Consider the following 6,294-nt stretch of genomic DNA (forward strand, 5'->3'; position numbering starts at 1 on the left):
CAATACCATGGACCGAAAACCATCGCGTCCAAAACCATGGACTGAAAAACCACAGGTAGGTTCGCCCAACCTAATATAGAGTCCAAAAAAAATGTCCCGGGGCGCTGCCTCGGACCCCGTAGGGGGGGGCTGCCCGCCCCCCTCAAACCCCCCTGTGATCCCCACACTACACAATCGATGCAACGAAGGGGGGCTCTGCCCCATCTCTAACCCCCCGGTTCACTACGTAGGTTAGTCGTGGAAAGAATATAACACAACCCAACATTCTTCCACTTGTTGTTTTCTTTCCACATGGGGCCACAAGAGAGCTTAGTCTTTTTTCCAGCCCTAAAACGCCCATTGTTTCTCTACACCAAGAGAACTTGTCAGAGCTCAAAGATTTTGTCAATGCATCTGCAGTATTCTTCAAAGTGTCCACTTTTACCAACAACACCTTTTTGTCTTCTATCATATCCCTCACAAAGTGATATTGAACATCAATGTGCTTTGTCTTTGAATGATAAGCAGGGTTCTTTGCCAAGAAAATTGGACTTTGGCTGTCACAGTCTATCCTTATAGCTCCCTGTACTAACCCCATACTTGAACACAGTCTCTGCAACCAAACTGCTTCCTTGCTTGCATGAGTGGCTGCCATGTATTTTGCCTCTGTAGTTGATAGTGCCACTACAGATTGTTTCTTACTCATCCAACTGACTACACCTCCAAATAGGTTAAACACATACCCACTTGTAGATCTTCTCTGATCCAGATTTCCAGCCCAGTCTGCATCAACAAAACCACGAATATCCAACACTTTGTTCAATCCTTGTCTTCCTTGGCAGCACAAACCATAATCACTTGTGCCACGTAAATACCTGAAAACCCGCTTCACTGTTATCCAGTGCTCCTTCCCTGGTTTTGACATAAACCTGCTCAATACTCCATTGCATGTGCAATGTCTGGTCTAGTACAGACCAATGCATACATCAGGCTACTGACTGCACTTACATATGGAACACATGACATATCCTCTTCCTCTTCTTGTGTCTTGGGACACTGTTCAGCAGATAACTTTACACCTACAGGAATAGGAACCTTCCCCGGTTTACTATCCTGCATATTAAACCTCTGCAGTATTGTCTCGACATACTTCCTCTGGTTTAACCAGAGCTTCCTCTTTCCCTGATCTCTTTTAATTTCCATGCCCAAAATATAATTTGCAGCACCAAGATCTTTCATGTCGAATTTGGAGGACACCTAGGTCTTCAAATCCTAGATAATTTCTTTATCAGGTCCAACCAGCAACATATCATCCACATACAAGACCAGATAAATAACACGGTCACCAATTAATTTAAAATACACACAGTGATCTGCTTTGCTTCTGGTGAAGCCAAGTCCTCGTATAAATGTATCAAATTTATGATACCACATCCTTGGTGATTGTTTTAACCCATACAGAGACTTCTTTAACTTGCATACCAGTTCTTTCTTACCCTTCACCGCAAAGCCTTCAGGTTGCTTCATGTAGATCTCCTCTTCCAGATCCTCGTGAAGAAATGTTGTCTTCACATCCATTTGTTCTACCTCAAAATCAAAAGCAGCAGCAATAGATAAAAGTAATCTAATAGAAGTTACCTTGGCAATAGGAGAAAAAATATCACCAAAATCAATTCCCGACACCTAGGAATAACCTTTTGCTACCAACTGAGCTTTATATTTCTCCACCTTTCCTTCTGCATTTGTCTTCTTTTTGAACACCCATTTGCTGCCAATGGGTTTCCTTCCAGCCAGCAACTCCACCAGATCCCAAGCCTCATTTTTGTGCAAAGATGCCATTTCATCAACCATGGCCTCTTTCCAGAGTTTTCCATCCTCTGAATCTACCGCTTCCTTCACAGTTCTGGGATCATCATCAATAATAGATAAAGCAAAAGTAGATGGACTATACCTTTTTGGCTGCCTTCTTTCTCGAACTAATCTTCTTAGACCCAGAGTTTGTGGCTCTTCATCTTCTGATTCCTCCTTTGTTGTAGAGTCTGATTCTTCCTACTTTAGCTCAAACTCTATCTTCTCAGGTTCCTTTGGTTGGACTTCATGTTTAATAACATCTTTCACCTCTTTGAACACCACATCTCGGTTGTACACAACCTTCCTTGTTGATGGTTTCCAAAGTTTATAACCCTTTAAACCATCCTTATACCCAATAAAGGTGCACTTTTCAAATTTACTATCCAACTTGGTTCGTTTCTCCTTTGGAACATGTACATATGCATCACATCCAAATACCCTCAAATGTGAAAGAGAGGGTTTCTTACCAGTCCATACCTCTTGTGGAGTCTTATCCTCCAACACTGATGAAGGTGATCTGTTGACCAGGTAACATGCTGTTTCCACCGCCTCTGCCCAGAATTCCTATCCTAACCCGACACCACTGAGCATGCTTCTTGCCCTTTCCATCAACGTCTTGTTCATTCTTTCTGCAACTCCATTTTGCTGAGGTGTATATGGAGTAGTCTTCTACCGTGCTATACCACACTTCTTACGGAATTCTTCAAATTCCTTACTGCAAAACTCTCCGCCATTATCTGTCCTCGGCACCTTTATCTTCTTCTCTGTCTGGTTTTCCACCAGAGCCTTGAACTCTTTAAACCTGTCAAAGACTTCAGATTTCTTCTCAAGGAAATATATCCATGTATTCCTTGAGAAGTCATCTATAAATGATACATAGTACACAGACTTACCCAGTGATGGAACCTTCACAGGTCCAATCACATCACTGTGCACAAGCTCTAATATATGTTTCACCCTCTTACGACCAGAGAGGAAACTCACCCGATTCTGCTTCCCATATACTCAATTTTCACAGAAATCAAAATCCAAAGAGCTATTACTCATACCTTCTACCATACCTTTACCATGAAGTATTCGAAGGCCCTTCTCTCTAATATGTCTAAGCCTTTGACGCCACAGCATGGTCTTCTCTCCAGAGACCACTAGATTTTCTGCTCCACTTTTAGGAACCACAGAACTGTTGCACCCATCAACAACAGTGCTACTTTGCAGCTTGTACATAGTTCCAGTCCGAACTCCCCGCATCAATAACAGTTCTCCTCGAACCATCTTGCAAGTATCCTTCTCGAACACTATTTTTACACCTGCATCATCCAACTTGCTTGCAAAAATCAAATTTTTGGCTAATGCAGGAATATGCAGAACACCCGGAAGTGTTCTAACCCTTCCACCTTGCAACTTCAACTTTACTTTTCTGCGACCAACGATTCTAGCCTTCCTATCATCCCCTAAGAAGACATCACCACCATCTAATTTATCATACACGCAGAACCACTCTCTATGGGGAGTGAAGTGAAAGGATGCACCTGAGTCAATCAACCATGCCTCATGATCTACATGTGTATTTGAAGAAGCCAAGTACAAATTCCCACCTTCATCTGAGGTGGTTTTCGCCTCTGCAGAAGGAGCATCATCAGATCCCTTTCCTTTATCAAGAGCTTTAGATTTACAGTCCCTTTTGTAGTGTCCTTCCTTTCTGCATTTCCAACACACCACCTTTACAGGTTTTCCTGGAGATTTAGATCTCCCACTCGATGACTTATTTTTGTTTCTGTTCTGGGACCGTCCTCATACAAACAAGGCATCACCATTTTGGCTCTCCATATTTTTCCGTCTCATCTCCTCCGTCAGCAAGGATGAGACTATTTCATCAAAATGCAAGGCAGTTGCATTGCTACCTATTGCAATAACCAGAATATCCCACGAATCTGGTAGAGAACACAACAAACTGATGCACTTATCTTCATTTGAAATTTTAATATCAACAAATGCTAACTGACTTACCACAGTATTAAATGTGTTCAGATGCTTTGTCACCAAGTCTCCATCTTTCATCCTCAGGTTATACAGTTTTTCCGTAGGAACAATTTATTCACCAGAGACTTAGATTGGTACAAAGTCCCTAACTTGTCCCACAAAGCCTTTGTCGTAGCTTCCCCTGATACATTCAACAATATTGAATCTGAGGCACACAATCGTATTGTGCTCTTTGCCTTCTGATCCAATTTCTTCCATTCTTCATCAGACACTCCCTTTGGTTTAGTACTCGGATCTACCGCGATCCACTGATCTTTATCCACCAACAGATCCTCCATCTTGAGTTTCCACAACTCAAAACTCTGACCATTAAATTTCTCGATCTCTATCTTTCCATTGCTCGCCATCTTCTTTCACCACCAGAATCGATCTCGCAGATCTCCCACTGAACAGGGTCTACCACAGGCCCGAGCGAAACCCCTCAGCAATAAAGGCGTCCCCTTGAAGCCAAAACAACTTCGATACCAAATGTAGGTTTTAACCCTATACAGAAATTACCTGCATACAAATTCTAAAACACAGAAAATAAACAATGCGAGAGCATAACACATAAAACACATATACACAGAGATTTTCCCCTGGATCCCAAAACTGGGACTATCGACTTCATTTTTCATTATGTTCCTTTCAATGTTACAATACATATTTATACATGCTGAAGCATCTAATACCATGGACCGAAAAACCACAAGTAGGTTCGCCCAACCTAATATAGGGTCCAAAAAAAAAAATTCCCAGGGCGCTGCCCCGGACCCCATAGAGGGGGGCTACTTGCCCCCTCAAACCCCCCAGACAAGGGGGGCTACCACCCCCCCTCTAACCCCCCGGTTCACTACGTACGTTAGTCGTGGAAAGAATATAACACAACCCAACAGAGGAGTTTCCGAGCAATTTTCTAGTGTCAGAGAGGCAGGAAAAGGGAGGTCAATATTATTTCTGTAGAGAGGTCGAATAGCCAGTGTGAGCAGCTAGAAACCCCAGTGCAAGTGCCAGAAAGAGAGTCATTTCAGTTGTTGGAGGTCGGGATATCACCTAGAAGGTAAAGTGAGTCATTTTCAGAGGCAAAGGGAGGTTGAACGACTCAGTTAGAGCCAAGTAGAAGGCAACATGAATTTCCCAAGCCAGTAGTATGAGTTCCAGGCAGGCCGAGTTGCTGAGGATGGAGAATGAGCAAGCCAGAGTAAGGTTGAATTATATTGCATGGGAGAAAATTATCTCCCAATATTTTGCCAGTATATTTTCTGGAGGATAGTCAGCTTGGCATCCATAATATTGTACTTAGAATTTTACTGCTACATGATAGTAAATAAACCCTCATTTGTTGCACCTATTTTCCTTTCGAGGTTTTTCCAGAGATTATTAGTCCAAAAATATTGGTGTTTATTTTATTGTGTGCATTATTTTCTAAACCTCTAGTTTATTTTCCACTGTGTATTTTGTTCCAGTTTATTTTCGTAATAACAAATAACGTGCAAAACAATTCGGAGATAAATATTTTTCACACTCTACACTCCTACACATGTTAAAATGCCAGTATGATGTGGCATGTTGTCATGCTTCCCACAAACACCAACACCTACACCTTTGCCTCCTTCCATTGTTACCATGAGATCACTTTATCAATGTGGACTACAACAGAGGAAGGGTGTTCATGGAAACCATACCCCTGCAATGTTGATGACACTGAGTTGTTGGGTATATACCTAATTCTCATCTCCTTCGTTCCCAACATTGTTATTTCATTTCCACTCCCAACTTCTTTGAACGAAGGAGCTGCGATTTCAGTGCAAAAAATGCACAGATTTGGTGAGTGCAAGTTCAAACCTTGAGAATGAAAAATGTTCTCCAAAAGGGAACTAGTGGAATCTCATATTGATAAAAATAGGGATCACATAAGAGACAATGAGTGCAGCTGAAAATACCCACCACATTTGCCTTATGACGATTACTTGCAGAGGCCACGTTTTGATAACACCAAAATTGGTCGCAGAGCAAGCGATGCCTTCCCCACAATGCGCCTCCATGATCTCTCATTCAATTGTGGGGAGGGCGACATATATGAATTATTTGGTGGGCTTGACATTTCCAATGTTCTTTCAGTAAATAAGCAAGGCTGCTTCTCAAGAGATGCCTTCATCATCTTTGCAAGCCCTTTCATGTCGACCTCGCGCTACGAGAATAAAGTAGTTGCAAGACTACCTATGTCAAGACGAGAGCACCGATTCTTCACTTTAAGGGTTATAATGATAATTCTCAACACCGGGATGATTTTAATAATGATAATGTTGGTGTTGAGTGTTATGAAGCTAATGGGCCTCCCATTCTCTGTCACAAAGAAAAATATTATTGATTTCTTTCATTATAATGTGTTTGAGGAGAGTGTGCATACTGTATATCTCTTTGATGGGAAGGCAACGAGGGATG

This window comes from Pinus tabuliformis, chromosome 5_1 (assembly GCF_031772625.1).
Source record: "Pinus tabuliformis cultivar Carrire ecotype Pingquan chromosome 5_1, CPIR1, whole genome shotgun sequence".
In the NCBI taxonomy this organism is placed as follows: domain Eukaryota; kingdom Viridiplantae; phylum Streptophyta; class Pinopsida; order Pinales; family Pinaceae; genus Pinus; species Pinus tabuliformis.